Raw genomic sequence first — 8,423 nt, 5'->3', positions numbered from 1 at the left:
CCCCAGGAAAGAGGCGTCTTGCCGTGAGCACCAGGGTTGACCTCCGGACACGCCTGGTTCACACAAGTCAGACGGGTCTGCTGTCTCAAGCCTGGGCTGGTCTTACCTCACACACCTGAGAGGAACTGCAAAGGTATGAGCGAGTTGTTTATTAAGAGCAAAACAGTCACAGTGACTCCAGTTTCTGTGGCCGCTGTCACAAATGAGCTCAGCCTGGGTGTCTTAGAACAACAGAAGTTGTTGCTCCCACAGTTCTGGGGCGCAGCAGTTTGGAATGAAGATGCTGACAGGGCCACGCTCCATGCGGAAGCTCTAGAGAAGACCTCCTCCTCCCTCCACCTTCTGACGGCTGCTGCCATCCTTGGCACAACTTGGCTCGTGGACGTGTCACCCAATTCCTGTCGCGGTCAGCATGTGGCTGTCTTTTCCCTGAATGTTGGTCTTTTCTTCTAAGGACATCACTGGACGAGGGCCACCTAAATGCGCTACAACCTCATCATAATGGGTCATAACAGGAAAGGATCTGTTTCTAAATGACACCACATCCTCTGTTCCAGGTGGACATGACTTTGGGCGGGGGCAGGGACACTGCAGCCTGGAGAGCCACATGCAGTTTCCATAATCCCTACAGTGAGCGTGTGAACCCAGAGGAAACCTGAGCACTGGGGTTCCTGCTCAAGCAGAGCCCTCAGTAAGGACAGGATGAGGGGCCAGTCGCCCAGTCTACCAGAAGTGAGGAGTTGCCAGATCATGGACTTCCAGTGCTAACCTTACAACCTGAAAATCCCTTCACCTGCAGGGCCCTACTTAAGCACACTGGCCACAGGTGAAGCCACCATCCAGCCCAGCTCTGCCGTCCTGCTCTTTGGGAGAACGTGTGCCTCTCAGACTTGCTCTCTCCACTTCTTGGGTCTCAGCTTTTCTCAGCCTTGGGTCTTCTCCGTCCACTGCCCAGAACTTTCCCACATTGTGCTTATTGGTTTTAGCACTTGATTTCCTTCCCACAGAATCCTCCGCCACTGCTGGGTTTTCTCCGCCCTTCTATCGTCCTACCAGGACATTCTTTTTCCTCAGGCTTTCTTATTTCCTGAAGGAAACCTGGACCCTAGAGTTTACAAACAATGGAGCTGGAACAGAACACAGTCTCTCAAGTTCGATACTTCAGTTTTTGCCTGTTCTTATGGACACTCCAGTCTCCGTCAATAACAAATTCCGTATTTCTCAGACATCTAATGTTTGGTGGTTCTAGTATAGACCATGACCAAGACCTCATTTCATAACTCGTGGAGCTGGACCAGAGCACCAAGAACTCAATGAACCCTTCTCCTTTCCCAGAAGACCTTTCGAGAAGTCCGAATTTCTGACAGGTTCAACTTTCTGATGAAAGTGAGTTCCTACTGACCCTAGTTACTCTTCTGTCGGGAGTCACGGCTTTGATTTCTTGACGTATCCACCTGACAGGGGTTCTGTAACAAGGCATGGCTATTTGGCGATCTTACCTCAACTCTGATCACCTGACATGTGCCTTTGACTGAACGGGACTGCAGGGTTTACACACTCAGGTAACAAATTCAGAGCAACTTCATGGAATCTGTATGGTACACAGCTAGGTTAGCAGAAGAAGCCCTCATTGGTCCTTTGATATCACTGGGGTTTCACCAAAGGATAAAAGAGTAACCTTGTGGCTCTGTATCAACATCCCAAGCAGACCCCACACACTCCAGTCACAGTGAATTCCTATTATAGGAAAGAAATAGCAAGGTGGGAGCCTACTTAGAAGGCGGCTTGTTCAGAGGAGTCTTTTCAGCTCTAGGCAAATTAAGTATACAGTAATCTACATGGTGCGAATCACGGGGCATGGACAGCGGTTGACAGCAGCTTTGCTTGGTCCTTCAGTCGGTGGCTCACTAACCAGCAAGATGCCTGGTCAACACGGTGTTTCCTGCCAGTGATTCCTAAACCCTACCCTCGTGCCCAGAAGAAACGCTCCATCTCCTCTAGAGAACGAAGCACCTCTGTCCCGTGAGGCACTGGAAGGAGGAGCAAGTCAGACCACTCCTCCTGGGTAAGAGCCACCTCACTTTCATAAGGAAGTCAGACCTATCAGAAATGCGGTGTCTTCAAAGTGACTTCTAAGGTCCTTGGCAAGGGCGGCCAGAACCCACAAGAATGCAGTGCTGCTGTCCAAGGATGTTTGGAGCCGTGAGTCCCGCCACATCTTGCCTCTACAGCATCTTGAGCATGTATAATTGTTGTCTTTGTGTTTTTCGTATTCCTACTAACACTAAGATTTTCAGGAGAACTGAGGGTTTGTAGACCTACAGGTATCGTGTCCCTGGTTCTCCTGATGCGTGCGTCCTCAGGGCTCCCGTTAAGCACGAGGTAGACACAGTCGACATGTGAGAGCTGGAGGGACAGACGGTGCCGCTGCCTTGGTAGGAGATGGCCGCCCGGCCAGAGGCGCTCTCCGGCGACCACTGTGCTGAAGTCGGGGCCCGGGGCACCCATGCTCCCAGGGCTGCACACAGACTACATCAGAGCCAGAGAAACCTGGGCACCGGGGGTCAGGACGGAGGCCATCTGTAAGCTCAGGTCGCCTTGTCAAATCTTCCATGGTGGTGATTGGGGCATGGACAGTCCGCGCATGGAAAACAGTGTAGAGCCACAACGGGACTCTTGAACCGAGAAAGCTCGGGAAACCCACATCAGGAGGCCAGTGTCTTATCCATTAGGCCACGGGGGCCTCTGGAAACTGGTGTCAGAGCCAGGTTAACTGATGTCCTCATGGCCAGACTGCTGGTTGCCTTACTCTGCAGATCAGTGGTACTAGTCTAGTTCCCTGAGAGACGGCCAGGTTGCCGTATGCCTTCCAAACGCCTTGGCCATGAAAGCTCTGCTGCACAGAATGTCCCCAAGGTGTGGGAAGCCTGCTATGGGAGAGATTTTCATCCCTGGGTCACAGGAACGTCTGGAAGAATGCTACAGCATTAGTATCTTTCTTGAGGGGACACGCAGAGGCTGGTGGACACAGGGGACCAGGCCCGGGCCTCCCTAGAGAAGACATGTCCACCCCAGACCCTAAGTCACCACATTTGAAAGGACGCCGTTGTCCATCTTTCTACACCAACCACTGTTGAGTGTGATTCATCCTTTTGTGTCTGAACGTGTGTGAGTCTGAGTGTGCGTGCCCAAACCCATGTGTGCATAGAGACCAAAAGCTGAGCCTTTACAGAAGACTCACCCTTGAACCTAAAAACAATAGTGATGAGAAAGTAGAAAGGACTGGACAAGGTGAGTTCACCCCCACGGTTCACCCAGTACATTGCACACAGGGGGTTGGTGGGTATTTTGCACTTGACCCCTTGGTCTAAAGGTCAGAAGTCAGGCCTGCCCAGGCTCAAGAACAGACTCCCTCCCCCAGCCCTGATCTGCTACGGCCCTCCTACTGTCAAAAGACTTGGCCAAATATATGCATTTTGTGCCTACTTTTCTGCATATAACTGCATTTTCTAAATTTAGACCGGCCTTCTGAGATTTAAAGACAGCTTTGACATTTTTATCTTACTTTTGTCTCATTTCTACTAAGTTGTGTAAAATATTACAGTGAAACACTGAGTGTCGCCGTTGAAGGGCTGGGTTGAATTGGCAGTTCTAGAAATGAGTTTGTCCTTTTGGGGAAAGTCTAATTATTGAGGATTAAATGCTCTGCTACTTTCTAAAAATACTCAGCAAGGATTCAGAAGGCAGATTCCCAGAGTAGTATGACAACAGCTGACAGCGGAACTGAGCTCTCCCTGTGTTCTTCAAGGCGTATTCTCATTACAGCGGGGCCTCGCGGCGGAGCGGGGCACAGACGCCCGGCACCGTGGTAGATGCGACTCAGCAGATCCTCACGAAAACAGAATATTCTATGGAGTTAAAAATCAATAGATTTTAGCCAGTCTTATGCTAATGAACTACTCAGTTTTCTTTATCAGTCTCTCGGGGGTTTGAGAAAATTATAACAGCAAACCTCCCCCGAAGTCAGGGTCAGCACTTTTGCCGGTGGGTTCTTTCTAATGCCCCCTTTCGAACATGTGCTGCGGCGGATAAAGCCTGGATGCTCAGTTATGCCGTATTGATTTAAAGACATATTTGTTCTCGTCTGTTCAGAAAGAATACCGAATCCAAATGCAGGATTCTTGTAATTGGATTCAGCATGTTTTGTATTAACTAATTAGGAGTTTCGCCTTTTCGAGCTTGCTCCTTTTTGCCTGCTCAGCTCTTTTAATCCTCTTTACTCCGTGAAGCTAGAACGTAAGATTCATGATTTTCTTTTTCAATATTTGACGATGCACTTTCAGCCAGATCGGGGTGACTAGGGATACATTAAAAGAAAAACTGATCTAATTCCTCCTTCCCTTTTGAATGTCCTTTTTGTAAACTTTCCTGTAATGTTGCTGTCCCTCCCCTGCCTCCGACACACGCACACGCACATGCAGCTCCTCCTGACCTCGGAGCTCACATGTGTGTGTCTGAAGGCTCCGATCAGATCTTTAACAGATAATCTTGTGTTCCATTAATACAATGCCCTGGATTGCAAGAGAGAAGGTGGCTGGCCCTTGGTGCAACTTGCTGGCTACACCAGCCTCAAATTAAACGCAGTTACTGAATGGCTGTATTTAACTTAGCATTCCAGAGGCATTTGATCTGAGTGAAGCAAATTTTCTGGAACCAAGAAATCCTGAGTCTGACTCTGCATCGCCTTTGTCCTGGCTGAGTTCCCCGAGCCCGGAGCGTCTATTGAAATCCATGGGAGCCCTGAGCCTGGGCCAGCTCTGCAGAGACGGGCAGGGAGGGGCGAGGCAGGCCGTCGTGGGGGCCGTGGAAGAGGTGAAGGACCCCTGCGACCGGGTCATGCAAGCCAGGGCAGGGGAGCTGAGCTGGGGGAGCCGTGTGGGGGCAGATCGGATCGAGCAGGGACTCAGCGAGCTTTGCCCGCCTGCTGGACTGTACCGACACGGCGGACAGTCAGTCTTAGACCGCAGAAATTACAAAAGCGTTCCTCCCTGTAGGTTATATCCCTCAGTCCTTTCTGACAATTCTGACCTGACGTGTTCATTTTAACTGAAATCTGATAAGTGGTTCAATTCGGGGCGCCCCGTCAGCAACGAGCCAAGACGTGGCTTCCTGGCGCCCCGCGGCCCGTCTCTCTCCAGCAGCAGGACGCGGCTTCTCTCCGGGCGGGCTGAGTGGGCAGCAAGCACGGCTGTGTTTTCATTTTGGAAGTTTAAAATAATGCACTTTTTAAATCAGACAACGTCCATCACCACACCTCATGGATAATCGAGAACACGGGCCTGTGGCCGCGTCTGTGGTCCCTAGAGGTGGGAAGCAGGTTAAAGGTAGGCTCCTTGGGCCGGGCCTCCCCACGCGGGCTCATCTGCCAAAAGGAGGAGATAGCGGGCTGCCTTCAAAGGAGCGGCACGGAGTCGTGCAGGCCTCGCTGTGCCCGTGGCGTCACATCCGCCAGGCTTCTCAGCTCACCCGAACCTCGTACTCAAAGCACTTGGGGCCAGACCCGTTCGGACGGCTGTGAGACACCGTGGTGTCCTCTGTCACCTGAGAAAGTGTCCTGGGGTCAGAAGACCAGCATGCCGGGGAGCCTGCTCAGCGCCTGTGCTGCCTCGTCTTCCGGAGCTTTCGAGTAACAGAAGCACCAGACATGTTTCTCTCACTTCCAAAAACCCACGTTGAGCAGCGTTTCGTTTGTCAGATAAAAGGAAACTCTCCCCTTGTGGGAAGCCGTCCCGTCTGCGGACGGTGCTCTTTGCTGGGCTTGGCTGCCAGCCGCCGGGCTCCAGGATTTCTCCTCTCAGCACAAGGTAGGTCGGAAACGGATTTGCTCCATCTGGTTTGTCCGCTCCGTCTCCCTCCTGGGACGGCGCCGCTTGCTTCTCGCGGGAGTGTCTGCGGCTCCGACCCCGAAGGCAGGGCCCTTCCCAGCCTCCCGGGAGGTCACCCCTGCTCTCTGGACCCCACTCTCTGGACCCCACTCATCTGGGACCCGGTCGGGTCGCCCTGTCCTGAGTGCACCTGTTCTGCTTCACTTTGAGCAAAACGACGCACGACCTCGCGGGGTCCCTCGAGCCCCGGGTCGTGTGAGATCCCAGCGGTCTGAGGAACCACGTCGGCCTGGCTGCTGGGGCCGGAGCGGTGGGAGGCACGGAGGCCGGGCCGGCCGTGTCGGTGTGCCGTGAGGACATCGCGTGCCCCCCAGGCTCTGCACAGGGGTGCGAGTGTGGGTTGTGGCAATGAGCATGCCTCCGCGCATTCCATCGTGACGTCCTGCCCACGGACAGCTGAGAATCATGCTGGCCGGCTCTCCTTCGGCCCGGACCCTCCCGTCCAGGGCGGAGCGCAGAGAGGCACCGACGCCGACTTGAGGACTCAGCTGTGCAGGCCCCAGGGAGAGAGCTAGCTCTGGCCAAAGACCTCAAACTCCTTGCTCCTCCTGGTCCCAAGTCCCTCCATGGGGATCATAATGACATCCTTTGCCCAGAGTTGCTGTGAAGGGCAAACGTGGTGACGCGGCTAGATTTGCCCCGTGTGGTCTCTCGCACAGAGCACATAGGCAGTAAATTTTGGCTATTACTGTCATTGCGCTAGAAGCTGACCTGCTTACCTCTGTTTTACTGGGAATTTTCTGGAATGGGAAGGGGGAGAGGTGCCCTCTTAGCCTCTTATAACTGTTTTTAATGATGTTTCTTTCTGTCACCCGATTCTTCCCTATGTGGTCCTTCTCTTGTCCTGAGAACACAACGTAAAGCATATATGAAATACTCATCCTCGCTCTTCAGCCTGAGAGAAAAAGGAAGGAAGGAAGGAAGGAAACCCTGTCCTTGGCAACAGCACGGATGGACAGAGGGACATTGTGCTGAGCGAAATAAGGCGGACAGACCCAGACCAGCACTGTGTGATCTTACGCACGTGGGGAGCTTATGGAGTTGAACTCAGAAGCATGGGGTAGAGCGGGGCTTCCAGGGACGGGTGGCGGGGACAGCGGGGCAGGCTCGGACGAGGTACAGTCTTCTGGGTGTGAGATGAGTCCATGCTCGGGACTGAGTGTGCAGCGCGGCCGAGGTAGTTAGCAAGGCTGCTGTACACCTGGAACCGGCTGAGAGAGCAGATCTCAAGTGTTCTCACCACACACACACGCACACATGCACACTCTTGCGCACACTGGCACACACACACACACACACTCACGTGCACGCACACACGCCGTGACCGAGCGAGCCGACGGCTGTGCTGACCCATGCGACGCTGGTAACTATTCCCTGTGTGTGTGCTCGCGCACATGTGACGGTCATCGCACTGCACACCTTGAATATATGTGATTTTATGAAAAAACAAGAGAAACAGATCCCATTCCTTATCAAACCCCGATGTCTAGGCCTATTTAACAAAATCCCAGCCAGGAAGTAAGACAGGAGGAGGACAGCAGAAGGTCCAGGTGGTGACGCGTGGGCCTCCGGCAGCTGCCACAGCCTTTGCCTTGTCGGGGCCCTGTGCTGGGGCGCACCCGGCTTTCCTGCGGGCGGGTTCCCAGGCGGGGGCCCTGGAAAGGTTGCCTGCCTCCTGCTGTTCCGCTTCCGCTTTGGGAGGTAAACGCCACAAGGCAGAAGCAGCGTCTTTGTGTGTGCTTAACCTGGGACTGAAAACACGGACGAATCAGACGATAACAAAGTACAGGGACAGGGCCGGGCTCCCTGTGTAGTCCGTCTGTCTGCCAGGGAGGACGGCCTTTGCAAACCTTCTCCAATGGTCATGCTGCTGCCCCTCAGGGCCCTTCCTGTCCCCCATCCTTGGAGGCCCTACGTCCGCTCCCTGCAGCTGGTGGCTCCGCTGGGGTCGGACGGGAGAGCTCGCTGCCTCTGTGTCCCTCTGTGCCTTCCTTCCCCCACCCCACGTACACCCACAGGCCAGCCCTGTGCACATGGCCACTTCTGTCCCCGCCTATGAGGACCCCCCCATCTAGTGCAGGACACACGCAGGGAAGTGTGTCCTCATGACGGCAACAGGATGCAGGTGACAATCCAGACGCAGGACTCAGGAGCGGAGGACGGATTCCCCCGCGGCGTTACAGTGAAGGTGCTTCCGACCCGACTGTAAGGAAGGAATAGTAGTTTGACCGTTAAGGGGCAGGAGTAGGTGTGTGAAATGCCAAGGGATGAACCAGCACGACGGATGCAGGGGTACATGTGACCAAGTGTGTGCCTCGGGTGTGTACGGGAACAGTGAGCTGTCCCAAGCTTTCAGAGAACACAGAGCGAAAGACAATACATGTCCACTTACCTACCAACTAAAGTTACCATTCTGTGACAGTTCTCCAGGGAGAAGAAGGCCGATGAGGTGTGCGGGCTGAGGTGTGCATAAATGAA

This window comes from Mustela putorius, unplaced genomic scaffold, assembly GCF_011764305.1.
Source record: "Mustela putorius furo isolate JIRA1106 unplaced genomic scaffold, ASM1176430v1.1 tig00000107_pilon_pilon_pilon, whole genome shotgun sequence".
In the NCBI taxonomy this organism is placed as follows: domain Eukaryota; kingdom Metazoa; phylum Chordata; class Mammalia; order Carnivora; family Mustelidae; genus Mustela; species Mustela putorius.
The sequence above is the reverse complement of the archived record's forward strand: the minus strand, read 5'-3'. Positions refer to the sequence as shown.